Here is a 12617-nt window from a genome sequence, read left to right as displayed (position 1 = left end):
TTGGAAATAGAATAGACAAAATGCAAGAAACAGTTAACAAGGACCTAGAAGAACTAAAGACGAATCAAGCATCGATTAAAAACACAATAAATGAAATAAAAAATACGCTAGATGGGATCAATAGCAGAATAACTGAGGCAGAAGAACGGATAAGTGAGGTGGAAGATAAAATAGTGGAAATAACTGCTGCACAGCAAAATAAAGAAAAAAGAATGAAAAGAACAGAGGACAGTCTCAGAGACCTCTGGGACAACATTAAACGCACCAACATTCGAATTATAGGGGTTCCAGAAGAAGAAGAGAAAAAGAAAGGGACTGAGAAAATATTTGAAGAGATTATAGTTGAAAACTTCCCTAATATGGGAAAGGAAATAGTTAATCAACTCCAGGAGGCACAGAGAGTCCCATACAGAATAAATCCAAGGAGAAATACACCAAGACACATATTAATCAAACTGTCAAAAATTAAACACAAAGAAATCATATTAAAAGCAGCAAGGCAAAAACAACAAATAACACACAAGGGAATCCCCATCAGGATAACAGCTGATCTCTCAGCAGAAACTCTACAAGCCAGAAGGGAGTGGCAGGACATACTTAAAGTGATGAAGGAGAAAAACCTGCAACCAAGATTACTCTACCCAGCAAGGATCTCATTCAGATTTGATGGAGAAATTAAAACCTTTACAGACAAGCAAAAGCTGAGAGAGTTCAGCACCACCAAACCAGCTTTACAACAAATGCTAAAGGAACTTCTCTAGGCAAGAAACACAACAGAAGGAAAAGAACTACAATAACGAACCCAAAACAATTAAGAAAATGGGAATAGGAACATACATATCAATAATTACCTTAAATGTAAATGGACTAAATGCTCCCACCAAAAGACACAGACTGGCTGAATGGATACAAAAACAAGACCCATATATATGCTGTCTACAAGAGACCCACTTCAGACCTAGAGACACATACAGACTGAAAGTAAGGGGATGGAAAAAGATATTCCATGCAAATGGAAACCAAAAGAAAGCTGGAGTAGCAATTCTCATATCAGACAAAATAGACTTTAAAATAAAGACTACTAGAAGAGACAAAGAAGGACACTACATAATGATCAAGGGATCGATCCAAGAAGAAGATATAACAATTGTAAATATTTATGCACCAAACATAGGAGCACCTCAATACATAAGGGAAATATTAACAGCCATAAAAGGAGAAATCGACAGTAACACAATCATAGTAGGGGACTTTAACACCCCACTTTCACCAATGGACAGTTCATCCAAAATGAAAATAAATAAGGAAACACAAGCTTTAAATGATACATTAAACAAGATGGACTTAGTTGATATTTATAGGACATTCCATCCAAAAACAACAGAATACACATTTTTCTCAAGTGCTCATGGAACATTCTCCAGGATAGATCATATCTTGGGTCACAAATCAAGCCTTGGTAAATTTAAGAAAATTGAAATTGTATCAAGTAACTTTTCTGACCACAATGCTATGAGACTAGATATCAATTACAGGAAAAGAGCTGTAAAACATACAAACACATGGAGGCTAAACAATACACTACTTAATAACGAAGTGATCACTGAAGAAATCAAAGAGGAAATCAAAAAATACCTAGAAACAAATGACAATGGAGACACGACGACCCAAAACCTATGGGATGCAGCAAAAGCAGTTCTAAGAGGGAAGTTTATGGCAATACAATCCCACCTTAAGAAACAGGAAATATCTCGAATAAACAACCTAACCTTGCACCTAAAGCAATTAGAGAAAGAAGAACAAAAACATCCCAAAGTTAGCAGAAGGAAAGAAATCATGAAAATCAAATCAGAAATAAATGAAAAAGAAATGAAGGAAACGATAGCAAAGATCAATAAAACTAAAAGCTGGTTCTTTGAGAAGATAAACAAAATTGATAAACCATTAGCCAGACTCATCAAGAAAAAAAGGGAGAAGACTCAAATCAATAGAATTAGAAATGAAAAAGGAGAAGTAACAACTGACACTGCAGAAATACAAAAGATCATGAGAGATTACTATAAGCAACTCTATGCCAATAAAATGGACAACCTGGAAGAAATGGACAAATTCTTAGAAATGCACAACCTGCCAAGACTAAAGCAGGAAGAAATAGAAAATATGAACAGACCAATCACAAGCACTGAAATTGAAACTGTGATTAAAAATCTTCCAACAAACAAAAGCCCAGGACCAGATGGCTTCACAGGCGAATTCTATCAAGCATTTAGAGAAGAGCTAACACCTATCCTTCTCAAACTCTTCCAAAATATAGCAGAGGGAGGAACACTCCCAAACTCATTCTACGAGGCCACCATCACCTTGATACCAAAACCAGACAAGGATGTCACAAAGAAAGAAAACTACAGGCCAATATCACTGATGAACATAGATGCAAAAATCCTCAACAAAATACTAGCAAACAGAATCCAACAGCACATTAAAAGGATCATACACCATGATCAAGTGGGGTTTATTCCCGGAATGCAAGGATTCTTCAATATACGCAAATCAATCAATGTGATACACCATATTAACAAACTGAAGGAGAAAAACCATATGATCATCTCAATAGATGCAGAGAAAGCTTTTGACAAAATTCAACACCCATTTATGATAAAAACCCTGCAGAAAGTAGGCATAGAGGGAACTTTCCTCAACATAATAAAGGCCATATATGACAAACCCACAGCCAGCATCATCCTCAATGGTGAAAAACTGAAACCATTTCCACTAAGATCAGGAACAAGACAAGGTTGCCCACTCTCACCACTCTTATTCAACATAGTTTTGGAAGTTTTAGCCACAGCAATCAGAGAAGAAAAGGAAATAAAAGGAATCCAAATGGGAAAAGAAGAAGTAAAGCTGTCACTGTTTGCAGATGACATGATACTATACATAGAGAATCCTAAAGATGCTACCAGAAAACTACTAGAGCTAATCAATGAATTTGGTAAAGTTGCAGGATACAAAATTAATGCACAGAAATCTCTGGCATTCCTATATACTAATGATGAAAAATCTGAAAGTGAAATCAAGGAAACACTCCCATTTACCAATGCAACAAAAAGAATAAAATATCTAGGAATAAACCTACCTAAGGAGACAAAAGACCTGTATGCAGAAAATTATAAGACACTGATGAAAGAAATTAAAGATGATACAAATAGATGGAGAGATGTACCATGTTCTTGGATTGGAAGAATCAACATTGTGAAAATGACTCTACTACCCAAAGCAATCTACAGATTCAATGCAATCCCTATCAAACTACCACTGGCATTTTTCACAGAACTAGAACAAAAAATTTCACAATTTGTATGGAAACACAAAAGACCCCGAATAGCCAAAGCAATCTTGAGAACGAAAAATGGAGCTGGAGAAATCAGGCTCCCTGACTTCAGACTATACTACAAAGCTACAGTAATCAAGACAGTATGGTACTGGCACAAAAACAGAAAGATAGATCAATGGAACAGGATAGAAAGCCCAGAGATAAACCCACGCACATATGGTCGCCTTATCTTTGATAAAGGAGGCAGGAATGTACAGTGGAGAAAGGACAGTCTCTTCAATAAGTGGTGCTGGGAAAACTGGATAGGGACATGTAAAAGTATGAGATTAGATCACTCCCTAACACCATACACAAAAATAAGCTCAAAATGGATTAAAGACCTAAATGTAAGGCCAGACACTATCAAACTCTTAGAGGAAAACATAGGCAGAACACTCTATGACATAAATCACAGCAAGATCCTTTTGGACCCACCTCCTAGAGAAATGGAAATAAAGATAAAAATAAACACATGGGACCTAATGAAACTTCAAAGCTTTTGCACAACAAAGGAAACCATAAACAAGACCAAAAGACAACCCTCAGAATGGGAGAAAATATTTGCAAATGAAGCAACTGACAAAGGATTAATCTCCAAAATTTATAAGCAGCTCAGGCAGCTCAATAACAAAAAAACAAACAACCCAATCCAAAAATGGGCAGAAGACCTAAATAGACATTTCTCCACAGAAGATATACAGACTGTCAACAAACACATGAAAGGATGCTCAACATCTTTACTCATTAGAGAAATGCAAATCAAAACTACAATGAGATATCATCTCACACCAGTCAGAATGGCCATCATCAAAAAATCTAGAAACAAAAAATGCTGGAGAGGGTGTGGAGAAAAGGGAACACTCTTGCACTGCTGGTGGGAATGTGAATTGGTACAGCCACTATGGAGAACGGTATGGAGGTTCCTTAAAAAACTACAAATAGAACTACCATATGACCCAGCAATCCCACTACTGGGCATATACCCTGAGAAAACCATAATTCAAAAAGAGACATGTACCAAAATGTTCATAGCAGCCCTATTTACAATAGCCCGGAGATGGAAACAACCTAAGTGTCCATCATCGGATGAATGGATAAAGAAGATGTGGCACATATATACAATGGAATATTACTCAGCCATAAAAAGAAATGAAATTGAGCTATTTGTAATGAGGTGGATGGACCTAGAGTCTGTCATACAGAGTGAAGTAAGTCAGAAAGAGAAAGACAAATACTGTATGCTGACACATATATATGGAATTTAAGAAAAAAATGTCATCAAGAACATAGGGGTAAGACAGGAATAAAGACACAGACCTACTAGAGAATGGACTTGAGGATATGGGGAGGGGGAAGGGTAAGCTGTGACAAAGTGAAAGAGCGGCATGGACATATATACACTACCAAACGTAAGGTAGATAGCTAGTGGGAAGCAGCCGCATAGCACAGGGAGATCAGCTCGGTTCTTTGTGACCGCCTGGAGGGGTGGGATAGGGAGGGTGGGAGGGAGACGCAAAAGGGAGGGAATATGGGAACATATGTATATGTACAACTGATTAAATTTGTAAAATTAAAAAAAAAAAAAATTAAAAATAGAACTACCATATGACCCAGCAATCCTACTCCTGGGCATATACCTGGTGAAAACCGTAATTCAAAAAGATACACGCACACCAATGTTCATTGCAGCAATACTTACAATAGCCAGGACATGGAAGCAACCTAACTGTCCATCAACAGAGGAACAGATAAAGAAGATGTGGTACATATATACACTAAGACAGGGGTCCCCAACCCCCGGGCTGCAGACCGGTGCCAGGCGGTGGCCTGTTAGGAACCGGGATGCACAGCAGGAGCTGAGCAGCGGGTGGGCAAGCGAAGCTTCACCTGCTGCTCCCCATCGCTCCCCATTGCTCGCATTACTGCCTGAACCATTCCACCCCCCATCCCCCTCCAGCCCATGGAAAAATTGTCTTCCACGAAACTGGTCCCTAGTGCCAAAAAGGTTGGGGACCGTTGCACTAGAATATTAGCCATAAAAAAATAACAAAATAATGCCATTTGCAGCAACATGGATGGGCCCAGAGATTAAGTCAGTCACAGAAAGACAAATATCATATGATATCGCTTATATGTGAAATCCAAAAAAAGGGTACCAATGAACTTATTTACAAAACAGAAGGAGAGTCACGGATGTAGAAAACAAACTTATGGTTACCAGGGGATAAAGGGAGGAAGGGCTAAATTGGGAGATTGGGGTTGACATATACACACTACTATATATAAAATAGATAACTAATAAGAACCTGCTGTGCAGCACAGGGAACTCTACTCAACACTCTGTAATGGGCTACATGGGAGAAGAATCTTAAAAAAAAAAAAAAAAGAGTGGATATATGTATATGTATAACTGATTCACTTTACTGTACACCTGAAACTAACACAACATTGCAAATCAACTATACGTCAATAAAATTTTTTTTTAAATCATGAAAATATATAAAAACTGGGTATGGTTTGGTGCAAAGAATATATACTTCTGTAGAAAGTCAACTCTAAAGGTGTCTCTAAATGAATCTGTGCTGGAACTATACTGAATATAACCCATAAGGGAAAAGAATCTGAAAAAGAATACACACACACACACACACACACACACAACACACACACACACACACACATATATGGCTGAATCACTTTGCTGTACACCTGAAACTAACACATTGTAAATCTACTGTACTTCAATAAAAAATATTTTTTAAAAAATGTTAATGAGGTTTTACATTATAGTAGTAATGGGTTTTAATTTTATAATATTATGAAAGCTCATCTGTTTAGTACTGGTATTGTAAAGCAATCAAACCTCTTTATAAAGGACAAAGGAATCTATATTAAAGAGTTGGATTAATGTAGACTCAGTTAAAAAAATAAGTGAAAACAATTAAAGATGGGGCCCCAGATTTATACATTCATTCTCATTTGCTACCCTCTTGTAAAATGACAGATCAATAAATTTCTACAAGGTAGCAGTTCTCATTACTACCTAAGAACACTCTAAATGCCTATCAGTATAGGACTGGTTAACTAAATATGCTGTACGTGTCAAAAAAACCCATACAGCCACTAATTAATTGAATTTTGAAGACTACTGAGACACAGATAAAGCAGAATATAAAATTCTACATAGATAAGATTTATAGATAAAATGAAGAGAAATATAAAAATGAAAATTATAATAGCGGTGAGATTAAAAGTGATCATCTTTAAATAAAAATATTTTGACTTTTACTATGAAAAGTTATTAGACACAAGCTACAAGAACTAAAAATTTAAGCTTTTTAAAGAGCTGCCATTAACAGAATCAAATGGATATAAATTATATAAACTGATATATGGCAAAGGTGACACTGTAGTATAGTGGGGATTTGATAATGATTTTAAGTCAATGGCGTATCCACACTGGCAGAAACAATCAATCTGACTTCCATCTCACACCATGTGCAAAAACCAATTCAGATGGATTACAGATCTAAATCCCATAAGTTAAAAAAAAAAAACTTCATGACTTTGGAGTAAGCAGATTTCTTAAACAGGACACAAAAAGCACTAATCTTAAAAAACTGATAAATATTAGACTATATTAAAATTAAGAACTACTGTTCATCAAAAGACACCATTAGAGAACAGAAAGGTAACTCACAGAGTAGGAGAAATCTGCAGTAGGTATATCCAACCAGGGACTTTTATGCAGAATATATAAAGAATGCCTACAAATCAATACAAAAAAGGCAGAGAATCTTTAAAAAAAAAAAAAGTAGGGCCTCCCTGGTGGCGCAGTGGTTAAGAGTCCGCCTGCCGATGCAGGGGATACGGGTTCGTGCCCCGGTCTGGGAGGATCCCATATGCCGCGGAGCGGCTGGGCCCGTGAGCCATGGCCGCTGGGCCTGTGCGTCCGGAGCCTGTGCTCCGCAACGGGAGAGGCCACAACAGTGAGAGGCCCACATACCGCAAAAAAAAAAAAAAAAAAAAAGTAGACAAAGACTTAATGATAATTCATAAATGAGTAAAAGTCAATAGTTAATAAAGAAGTCAAAAGGAGTTTAACTTCACTAGTCATCAGGGAAACCAACTACTATTCCATACACACCAGAACGGCTCAAGCAAGAACAAAAACAAGTGTTGGTAAAGATACGTAGCAACTGGAACTTTCAGGTCCTCCTGGTAGAAGCATAAATCGGTACACTCACTAAGCCTGAACATAAACCTGCCCTATAACACAGCAACTTCTCTTCCAAGAGACATGTGTACAAATGTTCAGCAAAAGACATGCACAAGAATATTCAAAGCAACAATATTCATAATGGCCAAATACTGGAAATAAACTAAATGTCCACCAACACAAGAGTGGATAAATTGTGGTAGTCACACAATACAGCAATGAGAATGAACAAATCACAACCATGTGCAGTGACATGGATGAATCTCACAATCAGAATGATGAATGAAAGAAGCCCGACACAAGAGCACATTCTCTATGATTCCGTTTGTACAAAGCTTAAAAACAGGTAAAATTAACCTATGATGTTAGAAGCCAGGAGAGTTGGTACTCTTAGGGGTGGAGGGTGCAGGTGGCAGTAACTGGAAAGGCAGTTGACTTTCTGGCATGTGGGCAGTGTTCTGTTTCCAGATTCGGATGCTAGTAACACATGCATAATGTTCAGTTTATGAAAATCTATCAACCTGTGGTTTAAGATTTGCATATTTTTCTATACGACTATTATGCATCAATAAAAGCTACTTAAAAGTGTTATTTGGCACAAAATTACATGGGTATTTAAAGCGCTTCTGAACCTCTTAGAGATGCCAATAGTTGCAACTATTAAAGATAAACCATTTCAGAGCCTTTAAAAAAGAACTGGCAGCAAAAGAGTGAGCGCATGGTTTGTCTCCTGTATCTTTTCCCTCCACATCATCCAAGGGAGAGTGAAAGGTGTCTTTCACCGCAGTGTCCTTATACGGATTCTTCTGAACATGTCTGTCCTTGAGCAAATCACTTCTCTATTCAAGTAAGTGCAGCTGGCCTCCTCCTGGCGGCACAGTTCTGTCTATTCTCTGGTTCCTGATGCTCTCCAGTTCATTCATTCAGAAGATGGTCCTTTTAAATACCCACTGGAAGATACTATAAATGGTTTAGAAAACTATTCTTTGGGTTTTGGTCTGTTTCATTTTGGGGGAAAACAAAACAATCCCCAGCAAACATCACACAATTCTCTAAGGCTGCTTTTATTTATGTATAAAAAACGTCCAACACATTACCCAAGATTTTCCAAGTGTCTCATTCCATTCTTACCAGCTACCACTGCTGAAATCTAACCACCATTAGAGAAAAATAATCTCAGCTCACACCATGGGAAATGTTTCTTTGGCTCTAAGAAAAACAGAGAATAAGTGCTGTGAAAAAGTAGGTCAGCAAAATAATGTGAAAGTTGTTTACAGCTGATTATTTCCATAATACTGTCCATGGTGGCCTTGTGTATATGGATCTCTTCAGGAAACACCCCAGAAACACTCTGAGGCAAGATTATCATTTCTAAGTGATAGGAGACCCACAAAAAGGGTATGTCAGGCGACCCTCCTTTACTCTACCAAGGCACTTGGGTATGTTTTCTCAAACCACCACAGGTGTCCTTCTGATTTATTAACAAGCTCTGTCCCTAGTGAAACCTGTTGCAAACTAAAGAATTCCACATAACAAAACGCAGAAATGCTAATACAGCATCTGTAAAGAAGCTTTCATAAGACAAACTAATGTGAACAATTTACTCAAGACTTCCCAGTCTGTGCCTACTAAGTAGAGTTAGATGGGCAATAACAAAATCCCACTGGCTCCCTGTCCCCACCAGTTCATACAGGGCCTTCATCTTCCTGTCCATCATCTTCTCTAGGAATCCCAGGGGCTGTTCCTCATGAGCTCATGAGCTCACACTTGCCACAGATACTTAGGCACTGGTGTCCTCATGGTGCAAAAACCCTGCAGGGGTCTCTGATGTAGGGGGAATGCTTCTTCTGTATGCTATACCCTGTTAGAGCATAGATAATGCTTGTGACCCAATGTCTTACCGAGGCCAACTCTTACCTTCCAAAGGTCTCAGTCATGGGAGCAACAGGGCTGGGCCAAAAGGCAAATCCAGTGACAGGTATCATGCCATTCCTCCCCATGGAGACTAAGGCTTGGCTACTGGATTACCCTGTCATGTCTGGTTTCTTGTTCCTTTGGAGAAGTTTCCTTCCAGGAGGTACCTCAATCATCTTCAAGGGCCCTTTCTACCAATATCTGGATATGCTCCCCAGAAGGTAAGCAGTCCATGCTGAAGCTGATCCTTGGTACTTAACTATTTGAGTTATTATTCAACATTAAGAAAATGGCTCATGGTATTTGGCTCAGGAGCAGAAGAGAGCGGCAACACTACTGAGCACCCTCAGGCAGTGAGAAAAGCCTTCAGGGAGATATGGAAGCAGCCAGCTTTCCAGATCCAATACCATATCAGGTTGGTAAATGCCTCATCTGGAAAACAAAATCATCTCTAGAAGAGTCTATGTTTTAGTAAACATCAAGGGATTTCTTTCAAGCTTTGCACACAACTTTTATAGCTTGCTTGTAAAACAGCATTGTCGCTGATTTAATGACAGAAACATAAACTGTATACTTCAGCAAGTCCTTAGAGCTCCTCCCTTTCACAGGTGAAGAATCTGAGGGGTACAGTGGGGAAGGACTGATCCCAGATCCCAGTCGCTGGCCGTTCTGGGAAGAGCCCAGTTGTCCTGACTCCCAGGAGGAGGGCTTTTGCCTTTATGCCATGCTTCCTCAATGTGTTCCAGATAAGATGAATTACATTTTTCCAGGACCAATAAATAGTTATAATATTTCTGCTGCTTCCCAAAATCATTGAAATCTCATTCACATGCCTTTCGTCCAGTGAAGGAAAAGTAAAAATGCCAAATCTGTTAAAGAAGAAGAGAGGAGGAAGAACTGGTGGGGACAAGGAGGGAGTGGGTCACCCTATCTATCCCCTGTAGAGCTGGTTAGCACACAGGAACAGAGTGCACCAGGGTGGAGAAGATGAAGCAATAATTCCTGAAGACTCCAGTGCCTATGCCCAGGATCATCCTTATGGAGGGGCAAAAGGGCTGGGCAAGTAAACACCTGGTGCCCTGTCTACAAATATCTCCAAATAGGGAAAACTGGTTTATAATGAACATCAGCTGAAACCTTCAAGGGACAAATGAGAGGAAAGTGCCTTGCCAATGTAAACACACTCAGATAAGGAAATGGGGAGAGAGCACTAGCTGTATTTTATCCCAGCTCCTACCCCTTCACTGGCAACACTTAGAATCTCAGGTGTTCATGAACACCATTTAGCTGTGCTGTCTTCTTTTCTCTGATCTCTTATCTCCTCCCCATTCCCACTCCTGCTATGGCTTTACTACCTCTCCACTCCGAGAGTCACCAGAATGTCTGGCATCTAGTAGGCCCTCAATCGATATTTGCTGAATGAATGAATGAACCTCATTTGTGTTAAATGTCAATTAAAATGAAGCAATAGCTGTGATTAGACTGGCAAAAAACCCAGAGCCAGTACAACATAAATATAATACAATGATTGTCACCATAGCACTGTCTGAAACAGGAAAACCACCATAAAACAAAGTAATTATTCATTAGGAAGGAACGGGTTTAAAATACTTGTGGGGCTTCCCTGGTGGCGCAGTGGTTGAGAGTCCGCCTGCCGATGCAGGGGACACGGGTTCGTGCCCCGGTCCGGGAAGATCCCACGTGCCGGGGAGCGGCTGGGCCCGTGAGCCATGGCCGCTGAGCCTGCGTGTCCGGAGCCTGTGCTCCGCAACGGGAGAGGCCACAAGAGTGAGAGGCCCGCGTACCGCAAAAAAAAAAAAAAAAAAAAAGAAAATACTTGCGGTACATTCATAAAATTTATTTAGCCATGAAAAAGAATATAGTAAATTAGAATGTGATAACACTTGAAGATACAGTACTGATAAAATATTCTAAGATATATTATGATAAAAAAGCAAAGTTGAGTAAAACAACATTAATAATGAGATTCTTTGCCTCCCCTTTTAATATAAGAAGATATACTTGGAATATGTTGGTATACTTGGTAAGAAGATATACATGGTATATGGGTAAACCTGACTAATTGTCAAGAACAACAGCTAGATTCTTAAAGCTGGCCCTTCCCAAAGAACATGGAATGGATAAAATGATATCCCAAGTTCCTTTAAGCTCTAAACATCTAGGGTCTTAGGACTTATTAGGAGCAAGTTTCCCTTCCATACAAATATGGCACACTCTATAAAAACTCACTATACGACTTTGTCCTGAATTTGACTGTGATAAAATGATCCCCAGATGAAAATTAGACTTGAGTTAATTTGTATTTTTGCATTTTGCATACAAGTCCAGGAAAACAAATTTTAAAGCCTCTGAATATCACTTAAGAAACAGTTTCATTGTGATTATATTTGAAGATGGAAAGAAAAAAAAAGTTACTTGATACATATCAGATTTATTATCCTCAGTGACAACACAGAAAATCACAATTAATCATGCAAAAGAGCTGCAGAAGTGGAAGACCCCTGACAGCCTGTTCGCTTAAAACAACCTGCTGCAACGTGAAATCTCCTTCATAATAGCCCTAAGAGAAGGTGGTCACAGCAGTCCACTTCCCTGATGGAGGAGCATGAATTCAAATTTCTGTATGTGTGTGTATGAATTCACTTATCATTATGAACATCTCCTGCATGACAAGTCCTCTGGTAGGCACATGAATATGGCACTGCCTCTATCCGGCAGGCTCTTCTTGGCTTTCTTGTGTTGTGTTCCAATCACATTCCCTGTTATAACCCTACTGCCTCTAGCTGTACTCTGGAAAAACACAAGCCTTTAAATACTTTTGAAAGCTAGTTATCACGCCTTCCACACCACTGCTGTTTTCATAAAACCCCCTAAAAACGTCTATTCCCTCTATGCTCCGTATATAAATTTAACAGAGGAAACTACAACATTTAGGTCAAAAAATCGGTTGCCCACACAGGTATATTTTTAGGCAGTCATTTCAGTTTCACAAAGGTTTTCAGTTTGTGGTTGACAATAGGTTTGCTGCAAACTAACAGTCTGAGGTAGCTGCTAATTCAATCTTAGGTTTCCTTCATGAAGCCTGGGAAC

At 38.9% G+C, this 12617-nt stretch overlaps 1 protein-coding gene across 6 annotated transcripts in view; it reads right to left on the bottom strand.

The window, feature by feature from the left end:
- Nucleotides 1-12617, bottom strand: part of EFL1 (elongation factor like GTPase 1) — a 135246-nt gene that overhangs the window by 46701 nt on the left and 75928 nt on the right. The window lies entirely within an intron of this gene.

This window comes from Mesoplodon densirostris, chromosome 4 (genome assembly GCF_025265405.1).
Source record: "Mesoplodon densirostris isolate mMesDen1 chromosome 4, mMesDen1 primary haplotype, whole genome shotgun sequence".
Taxonomy (NCBI): Eukaryota; Metazoa; Chordata; class Mammalia; order Artiodactyla; family Ziphiidae; genus Mesoplodon; species Mesoplodon densirostris.
The sequence above is the reverse complement of the archived record's forward strand: the minus strand, read 5'-3'. Positions and strand labels throughout refer to the sequence as shown.